General features: G+C 40.5%; 1 long non-coding RNA gene across 1 annotated transcript in view; it reads right to left on the bottom strand.

Annotated features, from left to right (window-relative positions):
* LOC136367332 (uncharacterized) overlaps window positions 1–11,279 on the bottom strand; it is a 58,724-nt gene extending 47,445 nt beyond the window's left edge. Inside the window, exon 1 of the long non-coding RNA XR_010744682.1 lies at window positions 11,201–11,279. This is a non-coding gene — a long non-coding RNA (uncharacterized lncRNA). The remainder of the gene's footprint in view (window positions 1–11,200) is intronic.
* Window positions 11,280–17,152: the final 5,873 nt, after the last annotated feature.

The following is a 17,152-nucleotide window of genomic DNA, read 5'->3' as shown; positions in this document are numbered from 1 at the left end:
TCAGTTTAAGGGTGCAATACTTCAAGACCCATTCCAATTTATACATATATGCCCAGCCATTTAATAAAGTCTTGATTTATATAATAAATTCTTGTTTGGAAAAAAATACTTTAAAGCAGCAGTGTTTTATCAAGTGTATTACATGTCACCTCATACCCCCAAATAAATATGTTAATATACAAACAGGATACTTGCATGGAAAAAGGGAATATGGAACAAATAAGCTATCACTGAAGAAAAATCTGTCTCTTTGATTATAAATGAGCCTTAAATGGGGTCCCTTGATCTGCAAAAGACTGGAGAAATGCCAATGCCTTTGAAAGTCTTTGTACAAAGTTAATCTAGGATAGTATTTGCAGCCTTTGTACCTCTGCTGTCCGAATACCTAATTAAATAGAGGTATTCAGGTATAAACAGCCACATACAGGTACACAGGTGTTAAGGGAGACTGGCAGCAGAAGTGCCAAGCTTGCTGCTGAATGCTTGCCCCATCATCAGCTCTTCCCACACATCATTTCTTCCCCTATAATAGAAATAAACCTGCCTTTGATTCTTCTTATTCAAAACTACTGTTTACTGTTTTCAGTCATACCTTAAACCAAACTGTAAGGGGGAGCAGGAAATTCTCAAACTCATCCTCATCTTCACCTACAGGAAAAGAAACCAGAACAAACCAGCAAAGGCCTCGTCTTTGCATATGCTCTGAAGGGTTGGGCTCTGAGGCTTTCACAGAGAAATCTCACACTGTGGGAACTTCAGGGGACCTACGCATACAAAAACATGAGCTAGGACACATTTTTACTGAGCTATAGAGACTGCAAATCATTGATTCCAAATGGCTTGTATCTAAGACTGGCTCATGTCCACATTTCACATCTTTCTCTTTTTGATACTTCTCCTGTTATCCTGCAGCACTTGTTCACTGCCCTACAAGAATATTCACATACGAAAATCAAGATTCAACAGTCAGAAAATGGTAGATTTAAAACTACAATAAATAAAATATTTCTTTTCACAAGTGTAGTTTATGATATTTAAATGCAATTCTGTATGTTCATATACTGTTTTTCCTGCCTCCACCTATTCGGGATAAAGAATGCAGCTGCCCTGGAAATGAACCTGGGCTGTGTTGGGATTATTCGTGTGACACTGCCTCGCTTGTTTCAGAAGATGTGAGTTTAGAAGACAGAAGATGCTGTGAGGAGGGAAAGAGATTAACAGCTGAAAGGTATCCTGGAAGTCCGGACTGATTTTGTTCTGTTGTGATCTTGAACAAGTAACTGTAGAAAACTCTTTAGAAATAGCAATCTGCATGAGGATCATGAGATGAGCCCTCACTCATCTTTAGGCCCTAATGAGGGTGGCAGGCTTCTCCCATGCTCATTCCCCTTGAGACTAATTCAGAGTAGAAATTTAATTCATATTCCTCAAAGGGCTCTTGGCTATGGGGCTTCTCTCTCTCCTCTCTTCACAGGCAAACTCTGGGAAACTAAGTGACAAGTGGAGTTAGGAGGAGTTTTTTGCATGTTAAACTGGTTGTGCACAGTTAGTGTGAGCTTTACAGTTCAGTTTCCACACTTCACACACCCATCTGTAACACAGGACTAAGACCAGCCCCTTACTTTTAGGGATACTGCCAAGACCACATTCACCACATCATTCAGTGCAACAGTAAGAATGACAGAAAAGGACAAAAAGATAAAAGCCAGGAAGACCAGTCACCAGGATCTGACAAATTCAGGCAACACCCCAGAACAAAAAAAAAAAAAAAAAAAAAATAGTAGGCAGCAGCTTTTCTTGAAGCTAGGATGACACATCTGCTGAACTGGAAGAGTCAAATATCCTCTGAGAGAAATAATTGTGATCCTGCAATTAAAACTCCTCTGTAACAACGTCAATATTCACAGTTGCAGTGGCAATCCAAGCCCTGACATTTCCTCAGTCTCAAATATCCGTCTTTGAAACCTGGATTGCTTTGCTCTAACACAGGGCTTTCCAGATGTTTTAAAAGCAAAGGAAATAGCTTCAATAACTTACTGCTGCTCACTGCTCAGCTCAGTTACAGAGCCTTCAAACTACAGTCTGTGCTCAAGGACTTTCTTAACCTTCGGAAGAGTCTGCCCAAATTTGTGAGCTGCATCCTCACCTGCATCAAACCTGAGAGGAAGAAAGGCTTTGTGCTGGACTCCAAAGCTGCTGCTGGCAGCAAAGGGTCTGACGGACTTTGGGCAAACCCATTCTGAATTTAATCTAGAAATATATGTAATAGAGATATACCTTAGAGCATTAAAGACCGTCATCTGCTATTAATTAAAGCAATTGCTTTTCATGGCATATATTCTAGTCACAAAAGAGACACATGAACCAAATAACTTCTATCTCACTTGTTTCAGTTACAAGAGAAAAAATACATCACATCTGTACTAAGCCATGTCAAACACTTCACCGAAGTTGAAACAGAGCTGTGGAGGTTGATTACTTTGACTTTAGCAAGGTGTTTGGCACTGTGTCCCAGAACACCCTGAACTCCCAGACAGTCCACAAACACCCAGCACCCTCACTGCTGTCACTGGGGTTTTCTGAGTGCTTAATTCACTCTGCCATCCCTGCGTATCACTGACCAAAGAGTTCAATAACTTTTATAAGAATAAACAATTTTCCTTTTCATTTTAAGTAGGTTAAACTCTTTTTGAAAGAGGTAACATTGTAAAAATAGGTTTTATAGCTTCCTGCTATTGGAAAATCTCCTAATTTCGTTTAAGAGTTGTTTCTATGTCAATCTGTAACATCCAACATGGGATTACTTGGTTTTATTTTGCAAAGCTTCATAGTTGGTTTCCCCAAAATACAGGGCAGAGTCTTTAATAACATGAGGCTAAAAAAGACAAGGGCTGAGAATGTTTGAAAGGCGAAAATTATTTTATCCCAAATTACCATACAAAATAATAAAACTGCAGCTATTTTGCTACAAAAAAAACAACATAGAGTGAAAAAGTTAATTATCAGAAAGAACTAAACTTGTATGAGAGAGCTCTTGGCTTCACAAACATAAAGGAATGACTAACATATTCCATTATGCAAATGAATTCAAAGATATTTCACAACTGATCAGCTAGGAGGGACATAATGATTTATAATTCAAATAACTGAGCTTTGAAATCAAATTGGACTAATATATTTCAAAATATGCAAACCTGGAATAATTGTGAAAGTAATGGAAATCTTGATACCAACCCAAATCATTTGTTGCCTTTGTTGATATACCTTCTTATGTTTTTTCTTCTTTTTTTTCCTGTTATGTAGTGCAGTTGCTGAAATTACGGTTTGCTTTTAATTCTACATTATCCTTTAGAAAAAGATCATAATACTCACAAAAAAAAATTAAAAAAAATACTAATTTCTGAGACTGTGTAAAACCTAATTGGTGTACAGGAAAGTACTGAAATGAAATAAATTATTATTTTAACCTTTCAGGCAAGCCACAATTTAATCTATTTCAAATACTGAAAATTGATCAATAGCATCTAGCATCTTAACAATACACTATTTCTTTCAAAGCAAGATATACTTAAAGCCTTTAAAAAAAACCCTAATATAATGTGAAAAGGCCAAAGTTTGCAATGCCAGGAAGTAGTTATAAACTACTTCATATGTTTGAAATAAAAAGTACTTCAGCATTATTATTTAAAAAAAACCCTATTGGTAGAGTTTTTAATAGGAAGAAAATACATATCTTTAAAAGCCAAAATGACCAGTGAAATTAGGTTGTACATCATTTTCTGAGAAAAAGGAAAAACAGCCTCGACAGGTGTAATTTATCATTTTTCTGATTTAATACCAAAGAAATATATTAAAATAATAAAAAGAATCCTGAAATCCTCAAAATTTGTAGTGATAAATAGCTCTCCCTGTCTTTATTGCATTATGCCTACTAACAGAAATATTGCATGGTGGATTTCGCCAGACAAGGACGATTATTTTCCAATAAAAAGTTGCATATTAAATTCCAGCAGAAAAGTGGGTGTCTAATACTTTTGAAATCTTTTATGGTTTGCCAGGGAACACAATTTTAAACTTAACTAATACAAGCTCAGGGTGAAGTGAAGCAGCACTGAAGCTGCCTGGGCACAACCCTACCCCTCCAAGCATCAGAGCCGCCATTCTCAGGGCTCCTCTTGGAATGATTCTAATGGAAGACATTTAGGGTATTTGCTTTTTCAGCTGATATCTCTTTCTGCTGGTCTTTCAACACTTTACACTGCTGGTAAAGAAGTTTATTTATTTAAAAGAAGAGGACAGTGCTGTTGGACATCCTGAGCATGCAGAGGGGTCCGAAACCACTCTGGTGACAAGTTTCTGCAAAGAAAAACCCCACAGCTTCATCACAATTCTAATCTTCAAGACAACTTAGGGTATTAAATATCTAATTTTTCATCTTTCCTAGGTCCTGATATTATTACATCTATTTCATTAGCAGAAACTCATTTATTGCAAATATAATATGAGTAATCTGAAAGCTTTCCAGACTTTTCAGCCTCCAGCAGACAACAGGAAATGCTGAATGCTTGCTGGCTTTAGCAGCAATGTGAGGTGATTCTGTCAGCAAACACAGGAATAACCAGGCAAGCACTTGCAGTCAGGGGCCCTGTGCTACATTTAATGGGGATTCTGAAAGTGTTCAGAATCCTACAGAAGCAATAAGTATCCAGTAGAAAGGAGGAGAGAGCTCATTAGTTCCTTCATAAATCTTGCAAATGAAATAAATGTGTTTCATTCTGGTTTTGTTGAATTCCTTAGCAATGTTTCAAGTCCTTTCCAGTCTGATTTCTGTGATGCCATGAGAAAATAAACACATGCATATTTAAAATATCAAGTTAGCTACTTAATGGTATTTCAAGTCAGCATATAGAAGTACACCTTGTATGGTTTTCATTAAACAAAATTCACTTATGGAATGTGAAAAGCTGCACTCATCTTTCAACCCAAGGAAATATATTAAAATTATTCTTACAGTATTAGAGTTCTATAGAGAAATAAAATTATACCAATTGTCATATTCCAGGTGCCTTCCCCTCTATTTGTGTAACAACTCCCTCTAGAAAACTACTGAAAAGTTGCTTTTATGAGCTCTGGTGGTTTATTATCTGTCATATACCTTTAAATATTGTGTCATATTAAACATTGCTACTAGGGGCTTGGTCTTTTTCTAACTTCTTGCTTGACAACTGAACATTCCAAGAACAAACATTCTTCTGCCACTCATGGTAAATGAATATTAACTAGAATAAGCTACAAAAGGTTCCAACAGAGAGCAAGTTAGCATCCATGACTGGATAAGTATTTCACAAAAACATGTGAACCCAGATGAAAATCCACATTAGGAGTCATGGCTGTTTTATCAGTGACACACTGAGAAACTCTGAATCGGGCAATGACAAGACACGTTAAGAACCTTTAGGTGAAACCCTGCAGCTCCACTGGCTCCTGCAGGCGAAGGGTGAGAGGTGGGGCAGAGCCAGGACCTGCACAGCTGCGGTGCTGTGCGAGTCAGTGCAGACCCCCAGGGGACCTGGGGTGGTCCTTCCTGTGTTCACCTGCTCCACTCAACAGGAGGTGAAGAGGTGGCATTGGCCTTCCGATGAAAGGGGTAAACTGACACCAGTTAAGTGTAGGAATGTAATTTTTCAAGTGAGGTTACAGAACCCCAGCCTGGGTCAGGCTGAAGGGCCCACAGGGCTCACCTGGTGTCACCTCCCTGCTCCAGCAGCGCCATCCCAGAGCTCAGGGTGTGCAGGGTGTGCACACAGCTCTGCAGTATCCCTGGGGAGGGACACTCCACAGCCTCTCTGCACAATCTGCTCAGGGCCTGGGGAAGCACAGCAAATTTCTGCCTCCTGTGCAGGTGGAACTTCTGGGAATCTGTTTGTGCCTATTGCCTCTTGTCCTCATTTTGGCACCAGTGAGCAGAGCCTGGTCCATTCTCTGACACCCTGCATTTGGATACCAGCCTGTTCAAACAAAAAGGCCTCGTGGTTTCCGGGCTTGGGTGCCCTGGCAGCTATTCCTGACCATGACATCAAACCCACAGAATCACAGAATCAGCTGAGTTGGAAGGGACCACAAGGATCACTGAGTCCAACTCTCAGCCCTGCACAGAACATATCCAGAAGTCACATTATCTGACTGGGAGCATTGTCCAAACACCCCTTGAACTCTGCCAGGCTGTGGTGTTGTGCCCACTGGGAGACAGGTATGCCCCAAAGTGCCAGTGAAATGAGTCAGCCCAGCTTTGTCTGGCTCAGTTTCCCTGGCTGTAGAATGTACATAATGATTCTCACTTCCAGCTGTCACATCCATTGATGACAGACTGTGATGGAAAAGATATCATCAGTACCAGCTATTTATACTGTGATACAGTAGGATTTCAGTTTTGGGAACAGAGAAACTGAAGAACAAATGTTAAATGTCTTAAAATCAGCACTGATTGTTGATTTTACATATTCACAGGCTAGGGACAGTATACAACACATAAACTTTTTTTCCACAAAGTTATAAACTCAATAACACAGTTTAAAGCATCTAAATGGTTAGTATTATTTGCTCTGGAAAAGGCACATAACAATGCAATTACCAAAGCAATTCCTCATTTAAATGTATGGACAGACATTGATTTACTTTAGAAAATCTCTATGAAGAGCTAGATGGGTTCAGATCGCCTTAAAGAAATAGCCCATTCTAACTAATCCATAATTCACAGTGTTTCCCTACTATGGGGAGTTCTGGAGATGTTTATAGTTGCACTAAATCCTTAACAAATATATACCATACAAAGCAATAGAAAGGAATTTGAACTACACAGATTTGACACCAATGTCAAAATAATAAAACGGCTATTTTGCAAAAGAGCAAAATTTTTATTTTTCTGTTACTAGACAGTAAAGAAAAACAAGAAGCCACAGTGACATCTTGAGAAAATTGAAACTGTCTAAGGAAGTCTCTTCATCCAACATGCAGAGTACTTTTGTCTACATCTGTTCTTTTGGTTCAGGGTTGGATTTGGATGCTGAAAGGTGGAGCAATAATATAAAAACCAGAAAGTACTCATGAGCGAACAGAGGCAATCACAGTAATTCCCAGTTCTGTTTCTGCCTTGCCAGTATAAGGCAAGATGAAACACACATAAAATTAAAGTATTTTAAGAAACATTCACAAAACTTTATAAGTACCTGAGAAAACTTCTAAAGATCTAGAGAGGAATCTCATAATACAAAAGCAGTTTTCCAGTATGTAAGGAAGAGAAGCAAGGAATGAAAGAGCAGAAAAATTTACAGATCTCAGAGAAATCATGGCAAGACAGCTCTTAAATCTTAAATTAAAGCAGGCCAGGGTCCCTGTGTCTTTGTCACACAAGTGATTTAAAAGATGAACTAGAAGTGAGAGAGTCAAAGGAAACAACCATGAAGTTTCAGATGAGTCATCCTCTTTCCAGGAGGCCCTGAATCCCTTTTCTCAAAGGTAGTGGCAGGTTCACCATCACACTGCAGAGGAATTCCAGGAACACAGGAATTCCTGCACACACGTGGGTTGCTGGACCTCCCATGCACAGGGGAGCTGGGAATATGCCAAGGAAGCAGTTGCAAGAGATAAGCTGCCACCAGCTAGAAGGGGTGATGACTGCCATAAAGGACCAAATTTGGGTGAGGTGCTGGTTTTGGGGTTTTGTCTACTTGTTCAATAATAAAAGAAGAGAGTGAAAAACTTTTATGCTTATCTAAGAATTACATGAATTGGGAATGTAAATTTACAAACAGTCTTGGTCACAAGTTAAGGATATTACAAATGCAGTTGTGTCGCTGTAGCACACAAAAGACTCCAAATATTTCAGAAGACAAAGGGCATAGAAAAAGAAGGTTTTATTGTCTAAAGCCTTTTATAAGGTGTTCTGATACAGACTTAACATGATTAGTGAATAGGAACAACACCTTTCTAATACCATTGGTTAAACTACAGAAACAGCAAACACCAGCTGGACAAACATTGTTTTGAGAAAGGATAGTTGTTTACCAAGATTGTTTCGAGAAAAAGCTTTCTTGAGAAATTTTTCCTTGGGAAAAAGTTAGCAACTGCTAGCAGGCTAAAAATCTCTCAGGCCCACAACAGTTGCATTAGAGAAATCATAAAGATGGAAACAAAATCCTACATTTTAAATAAAACTTTCAAAGTTTCTTAAGGTTGTGCTATCCAATTCACTTTACAGTGCAAGAAAAATGGACCTCCAAAACCCCTGAAAAGACTTTGAAAATGTGTTCCTCATGTGGTGCTGAAGTTTCAGTAAAAGAACAGATAGCAATTTGTTGTCAAGAAAGCTCTGTACAGTCAGGTTTCAATTATGTCTGACAGATTATCATTCCTTACCCTGAAAGCTCTCAGTGGCTCAGACAGCAATGGGATATATACTTCTCATTAGAGCTGGACAAAGGTGAATAGTTAAAAACTGTACATTTTATCATGAGTAAAAGTACAGAGTTTTAGTTTGCTATTATTCAATGAGCCATTTCAGGGTGAGTGTTCCAAAAAATATTCAGAGATACACACTGAAAAGTTATAACATGGAAAATCCCTCTATTGACATGTATGTGCATTCACCACAGTGACATCCAACAGCAATGTTTGAACATGCACCTTTTATTCATGTTTCACTTATTTTATCATGGCCAAAAATACTAAATACTTGGGAAAATATTTTGTAAATCCACCTCATGATAAATCATTTTCATGTGATTTTGATAATAATTGGAAAATAACCCGGAAGAGGCTCACAAAGCGTAAGGGAAGAAAAGGAAAGGTGATTGCAGCCAAAACAAAGATGAGACACTTCCAGCCAAATGCCCAAGACAGGCTCAGGGAGCAGATGGAACTAAAACTCCTCCAGTGTCAGCATTTCTTTACCTCTGCAGGGAAGGATCAAGGCAGGTGGGCACCCACTTTAAGAAAAACTGGATCTGTGGAGTAAGATGGAAGAGTGGACGAGATGCTTTCTAAAACACCTGTGGCTAAAACACTCACTACATGCACAGGAGGAACAGGTGAATGGGCTCACAGTCAGGGATCCTGCCTGCTGCTGCTACAAAAGTGCTAAGGATATTCCCAGTAACAGAGCGCCAGGAATGCTGCCAGACTGGATTGCCCCATCAGACAGTTGGGTTTGGATTTATACAGATCAATATGCTATGATTTCACACCTAGAATTTCCACCTGGCATGCTACCTCTGCGAAGAAGACTCTTTACTTTAATTGCCACAAACACAGCTGTGTTTATCCAGGATTCACAGCTACTTCTTACAGCCATTCAGTGAAATGTCCATGTCAGGATATAGCATCCATTCCATTAAATATGATCTTCAATCTAATCAATTAACAACTCATAAGTAAGTTACAACAGTAAGCCATGAGGAAAGACAAAATAAAACTACAGTGTGCAATCTAAAAAGCAGCACTGAGTTTTTGCTTTTCATGTACCTTGTCTTCTTCTAAAATCTTCCATGTAACACTAAAATGCATTAACACCAAACTCTTCAACATGAAAAATACATTTTTTAAACTTAATTTACACTAGTTGTGAAAAAACAACCCTATCCAATCAAAACACATGTAGGACTGCTCATACAACTTGTTAAACGATGCTATTCCTTCAGCTGGCAAATATAACAGAGAATTCCTCTCATTGGTAGCAATGAGTAGCAAGAGAAGCAAGCTGATGCATATGGTATCCAAAGAAGAGTCTTCTGCCTCCTTTTTCCTCAGCTGTTCAAGGTTCACCTGAGTTTGAAACAACCAAATACAGCCCAGCCATCACACTCCATGGCACGGGCTGCCTCCAGAAACTCCACAGTAGCGCCATCAGTATTTTTCTATCCATCACCCTCCATTTGCCGGTCTTCAAAAATTTCTCCAGATAAGTATCAAGGCTGTATAGGTACTGTTGTTATCCTAAGGCAAGATATAACAGCTTCTGGTTTGAGGATGTAAAGCATTTTTGCCTTGTATTCCACAGAAATTTAAGTCATATCAGAAAATGACCTTGTTTTAATTGTTACTATTTCTCAAGGCTGGCTGCCATGGCAGCAAAGACAAGCTCTGTTCAGTACTGTCCCAGCAGGTCACGGCCAGCCTGGTGACATAAGCAGAGAGCTGTGTCCAGCAGGGCAAAGTCTACGGGAAGTGCTCAAAGGCCCTGTAAGTCAGATTCAGAGGGCTGGAAGCAAATGACCAGACACAGCATCTCCCTCAAGCAGAATTAAAAGGTGAAACAACTTGTTTCTCTTTCTCCAGGCACACACGGACCTCGTTGCCTCCTGGGGACTACCAGATTTTTTAGTGTTTATTCAGAGTTTTTCAGAGGGATCATTTTGTTTTGCTTCAAGAACAAAATGGATTTTAGATGAAAATATTTTTGTGTCAGGAAAAACCAGAAAATATCATGAAGGCCATATGTAATAAAAACCAAAATCCTGGTAATTTTGCTGGCAGCCAAGGAAAGCTGCTGCAGCAGAGGCATGAAAAACAGTATGTTCTCCAGAGTAATTGTCTAGGAATATTCTTAAGAGAGAGTACTGCAGCACTTCTCTGACAAAACCCATGTTATTCTGCAAATGCCAGAGATGTGAAGACAGATGATGATAATGCCTCTTGTCTCCTTCAGTATGAGGCCTGAGAATCCTCCTCTGCGAATGTGTATTTTTAAGATAGCAAAATGTGCCAGACCTTAAACAAAATTCAATCCAAGAAAACCTTCCCAAAACAAAGGAGGATTAGTTTAGTTTGGGCAGTTCTCCACTCTGAATTGCCATGAAGCTTTATAGTCGATTCCACACTCAAGGGTGCAGGAAGCAGAGGGAGGGTTGGGGGCTGTTTGTGCCAGTTTGTCATTGAAGGAGAGCCTGGGACATCTCAGCTCCACCCGACACAAGCCATTCTGAGGGGAGACAGAGGCACTCTGGAGGAAATACTGAGCTGCAGCTGTTCACTTGGAGGCTTGCAGTACCTTCAGAAAATAAGATATGGGTCCTTCATAAAATGGTTATCCCTTAATCAAATAATTCAAATTCACAGAAAACCTTTTCCTAGCAGAGTGCAAATTTAACAGCATATTAAACACAAAACAAACAAAATACACAATAGAACCCAAGCATAAACTTACATTTTTGTTATAAATGCTTCCAGAACAGGATTGTCACTTGTTATTCCCAAGACTTCGGACATCCAAACATACACCTGGAAAGAAATATTTCAATAGTAACATACTATAGATATTAACTACGTTCAACATTTTCAGTTAGTCTAAAACCTTCCCCAATTTGATTTTGCAGGAGGAAAGCACAGGCATAAGTGCCTGTCCATCCAATCCATGACCCTACAAACTGAAGCATGAGATGTCTTATCCACTCTCTGAGGGTGTCCTGTGGTGCAGGGACTGAGGCTTTTACTCACCCTTACAAACATTTCTTCCCACAGAGGAGAGCGAATTTTTACATTAACCTCACTTTGTTGTTCTCAGAACAGTACAGTCTCTGGTTTATTACAGAAAATTACAAAGGAGTGGAGAAAACATCTTTTTGCTGGTTTGTCCTCAATGGGATGTGATTCAATGCTGTCCTTGAGCTTACAAGTTCCTGCACTGCTGGTCATAAAATTTGGTAAATTTGGTATTCTTCAGACATTGTTTTGTTTTCCACAGCGGGGAGCAAAGGCTCAGAGGCAGCCCGGCCGCCCGCAGCTGAGCACACGTTCCCTTGTTCCCAGCCCAGGACACCCACCTGGGCGTGCGGCTCCCGGCCCGCCGGGCCCCGTGTGGGCGCCTCAGCCGCAACGGGACAGGGCACAGCAACTCTATTTTGCCCTGACTGTGTAATCCACATAAAGTTCTCTGGTGGTTTTAGCGTCTGAACATTTAGTTCAGATAAAACCATTTTGTAGGGTGAAATCAACTTCAGAGACAGAAAGGCGACAACAGCGCAAAGCCGCTGTCCGAACCCGCGCCCGCTCCTGCCCGCGCTCGGGAGCCGCGCTTTGCTGGGTAAAACGCAAGGCCAGCACTGCAGCTCACTGCAGCCGTCCCAGCCCTTGGGGACAGCGACATCCCGGGCTGCTGGCACCGTGCCTTCTGCCGGGAGCACGGCGAGCGGCAGGAAGGTGCGCACGGAGAGTCCCAGCGCAGGCCGGCGCCGCTCCCAGCGGCGAGAGCCGGGTGCCATCTACTGCCAGCTCCCTTCCTGACACCGCCGTCCCCGGGGCCGCGCTGTAACCCTGGCGCTGCCTTTGAAAACCAAATCCCCGACGCTCCGCCTCTGAGGCAGTTAATAATAACAATAAAAACAGGAACAGCGATTATACCTTCACATCCCAGAGACTTTAAATTCCAGCTTAATAAAGGCATGAGTATGTAAACTTATAGCTCTAACTAAAAATTGTACCAAAATCAAGGGTAACTTAATTAGTAACCTAATTTAACCTTTTATGATTATATGAATGTAGTTTTTTGTGACAAAAATGGTACTGAAAGGACAATCAAAATATGAAAAAATAGTACTATATAGTACAGTATTTAAATATTGCAAAACACTAGGTTCACACTGTAAATGTAAAGTTATTGCTTACAGTAATCAGGCACAGCAAACATAATATATTGAAATTTTAAAATAATACCTTCTAAATAAAAAAAAAAAAAAATCCACTCCCTAAACAACGCACTGTTGAAATGCTACAGCAGCTGCAATTTTAACAATGTTTAGGAATTTTTGTGTTTGGTATCATGACAAGAAAAAATGTGGTAGCAAGGAATGCAGAGGCATCAGCAGCCACCCATGTGGCTCATTGTGCTCTGCTGTCAAACTAGGCTCTCCCCACATCAGAGTTTAACAAATAAAATACTAAAACAGCAGTCAGTGTTGACAAAGAACAGTGCTTTAATCCACAATTATCCTTGTAACTCTTACTACTCCTTTTATCATCCATTAGCTTTGATTCCCATTATCCCATCAAGAACTGTGTCAACGCTTTTGTCCCTGGGGATTTTCTACACCACTAGGATCTGACAGACAAGCCTAGTGCTAAGCAGGATCATTACCTCTTAAATCCACTTATCTGATCCACTGAATAGTAAATTGAAAAGCTCATTAACAGCAACAATCTGATTTGTTTTCACGAGTGACAGGGTCATTCCAAGTCATCATGAATATAGCACTTGTAATAAAAACTACCCCATCTGCAGCGTGGCAAATTGTAAGCTAAAATAAATATATTTTAAACACCTTCTTCAAAATCATTTTCAAAACCCACATATGCTCTTAGCCTATAAAAATAGAAAAGTAATCCCCTCCCACCACAGCAATGTAATGCCCCTGGACTTCTAAGCATTATGAAAAATTAATGCTACAGCATTTTGGACGTATAATAATAAAACACACTTCAACAACAAAGGCTGTGCTTTATATTCAAAAGGCGGAGAAAAACCCTGCTGAAAGGGGACGAAAAGAGCTGTGAAGGCGATCTCATCTTCTGTTTAGGTCCCACAGGGAGCCCCGGGGGTAGAAGCAGCAGAGGCACGCAGAGGCACACACCCGGGGCTCCTCCCTTCACCTCTCCCTGTCCTGCTTCCGCAAGGAGCTCCAGGCTGGCACCCCCTCTGCCCTCCGACACTGCCGGGGAGGAGCAGGGAATTCAGTTCCAGTAGGAAACTCTTGGTTCAAGACTCCTGGAAAACAGTGACACGATGAGTCCCAAACCCTTATAACTGCAAGACTTACAGCTTCAAAAGAGAATTCCGCGCCAACCCAGTGCTAACCCAGTGCTGTGCAACTGAAACGTGTGGCCGACAAGGGCGGCTAACAGGGGAACACTGTCCCCGGCTCATCTTACACACCTGTGACCGTGAAGGAAACAGCCACACAAGTGGCAACGTTAGGCTATGATGTTCCAGGAGCTCCACAGCTTCAGGAACCCACCCGGGGTTTTTGATTCAAGCTGGAGCTAGTTGCACCACTGCCCTCAATCCCCAGTGGCACTGCTGTGGTGTCACAAGTGACAGCAGTGGCCATGGCAGCGAAGAGAAAGAACAGACCAGCAAAACACCTTCAGTACTGATCAGTAACAATTTCAAACATACTGTACCAAGTGTGAAAGCAAAGAATCCAGGATTCTTCTTTTTTCTCTTTGTACCACTATAACCACCTGAGTGGCATCAGGACTCTGAAGAAAGACAGCAGATTCACAAGCTCTGGTGCTAGGGAATTTTTTTAATTATCCAGGAAATTTTATAGACCCAGAGGAAGATTAGGTTTGGAAGGGACTTAAAAGCCCATCTAGTCACCCCCTGCCATGGGCAGGGACACCTCCCACTGTCCCAGGCTGCTCCAAGCCCCAGTGTCCAGCCTGGCCTTGGGCACTGCCAGGGATCCAGGGGCAGCCACAGCTGCTCTGGGCTAACAGTGGTTCAGGTTAGGTAAACATACGCTTCTCAACTCCCTGACGTCTCCCAAAAGGACAGGAAAATAAAACTGTGGAAGCAATGTTTTATAAAGCAAAACACTTGCATGTAAATACAGACCAAGAAAACAGAAACAATTCAGTAATCACACCAAAACTTTATTTCCTTGTCTTCCCTACTCTTTGGCCTTAGATATGTTTAATTTTGCTTTGCCTTTGGAGGTCTTCTCTTTTTGGCACTATCATTATAACCCTGAAGAAGCTAATTATATCAATTCTTAAATGTGAAGCAGATTACAGAACTGAGAAGCTCAGAATGAGTTCCTAAAGGTTGTATGGCTCTGTAATGACAATCACAGAAATTCAATAACAGCACTGTATGGAATGTACTCAAACACACCCCATGAAACAAATTAAAACAGAGCAATGAATCTCTCACACTGTGCAAATAAGAAAACACAAGAAAATGTTAGTTTCTACAGTTTTCATAAGGGCTATTATAATGAATTAAGATTTTGCATAATGAATCTTCAAAAAATTACAGTAAAGTTATTACCCCTAGGCACAGCATAAATGATGAAGATATTATAACTTCCCTGAAGCTCTCCAGGCCTCGCTGCAGAGAACTATCACAGCAACATTAAAGCATTTTGTCATGAGCAGTGAGGGCAAAAAGCAGACCTGCACCACATTTACCCCAGCCTGGCAGAACTGAAGCACATGGAGTGCATGGAAGGGGGCCTGTCTGTCCCCACGGTGTTTTTGGGAATCCAAACAAAGCAGGGTTCTACCTCCCACCTACCTGACCAACACCCCTCCAGCACCCACCAAACCTCCACACTAACTGCAAGTGGCATTCTTGGTACTGAGTGCCACAACATATTTTGTAATTTCCCCAACTTTTTAGGTCACAGTCAGGTGTTCAAATTTTAAGCACTTAGAAGTTCCATTATAACAGAGCAGAAATCTAGCTCCACTACCCACAGACAGCTTCAGGAAATGGGAACAGAATCCCCTAATTGGACTACCACAGTGTCAGATCATTCATCTTTATCTCCTCATCAAACTGAGGGCTTCGAAAGCCCTCAGTTTTTGAATCTCCTCTCCTTAAGTAGAGGAAAACCTTGGTCACTTCCACTCCCTACCAGCTGTCTTAAAAAGGTATAATTTGAAAATACTCTTCACTCAGAGCCTAAACCAAGAGAATGAGCTAATATGTCGGATTAGAGTAAACTCTCTAAATGAAGAAACTCTCCAAACAGGCCGTAAGGAAATGCCTCAGTTAGCTCAGACAGGATCTCCGAAGACTCAGGTGGGCTTTCAGCTGCTTTGTGCATAGGCTCCTTTTGCATCCACTGCTACCTGTGTTTGTAACAACCAGAGCACCCCACCAGTTACATAAATTATATAGACTATTTATTCTGACCTCTAAACCTAGCTTAAAATACTGCATGAAGTTATCCTCAATTGAAAAAGATCTACTACAAAATAACATTTGAAAATTAGGAGATTGTTATTATAACCAAGTGTTCTGTTTTAGGGGAAAGGGTAAATGTGCTGTGTGGCTCATTGTTATGGATGCTATTTCCTTCCCAGTCTTTTGAAATACTCTGCCATCACAAGCTCAGACAGTAAGAGGTATTAACAGTTCCCACAAAGGCTGTTCTCCAGGCCCTGTTCCCCAGTACTTCCCCATTAGCTGGAGGATTCAGAGGAGTCTGGGGTGCCAGAGCGATTAACTCCCTGCTTCCTGCTCTATAAAAATGCCCATACGGTGCCAGAAAGAAACCTTCTCTTACATGGAAATTAATCTCTATTTCAATTACTATCTCTCAGGTTTTATTTACTTATTTATTTATTTCTCCTTTTCTTAAACCATGTTTTCTGAAAATTTTGAAAGAAAGATGTGCAATTCTGCTGAACTTACACAGGAGATTAACTGCTCTTATTACTGATGCGGCCTGAGAAGCATTTTTCTCTGTAAAAAACAAAGAAGAAAAAAAAAATGGTTTTATCTGCTAGGTTTTCAGTTAGCCATCAGTTAAAAGGATGCTTAGCTTAAATAGTCTTGTTCAGACTTTCATTTTTGTTAGGCACTGTTAGAGTTTTAATTCCACTATCTCTTGTGCTCCTCTTCAAGGCTTAAAGAACAGTTATTATAGTGAAAACAGAAATACTATTAACAGCTGTTACTTTTTGAATATCTTCCAGAAGATTTTTAGCTTTTGAAATACAGTTGTGAGTTGCACTTTCTATCAGAGCTATATACTGCACTGCAGAAATTCAAGCCATGTAAGCTGTAAAGGTTTTGCTTAACAATAAGCCCAAATGCTGTTTTAGAATCCTTGGTGATTGAAATGTAGCACTACTGTGCAGTTACAAGAGCATATTTGTGCCAGTCAGAACACTCCAAAAGATCCAGAATTACAGGTACTTGAATAGCAGTAATCCTCACTCTGACTTGCCCCATAACTATTACAAGTGTGCAGGTGAATTTTATTCAGATGCTGAATTGTATCTAAATGAATGTCCCATTCAGCACACTTACAGGCAATAAACGCTGAAGAATCAACATCACTTTGGCACTTAAAAGCAAGGAATAAAAATCAGAGCTGCTTAGTAAAGCTCTGAAATCTTTATATCCAAAAGTATTGTGCTGTACTGAATA

Source organism: Sylvia atricapilla, chromosome 14, assembly GCF_009819655.1.
Source record: "Sylvia atricapilla isolate bSylAtr1 chromosome 14, bSylAtr1.pri, whole genome shotgun sequence".
Lineage (NCBI taxonomy): Eukaryota > Metazoa > Chordata > Aves > Passeriformes > Sylviidae > Sylvia > Sylvia atricapilla.
Note: the sequence above shows the minus strand (reverse complement) of the source record. Positions and strands in the feature narration are given on the sequence as shown.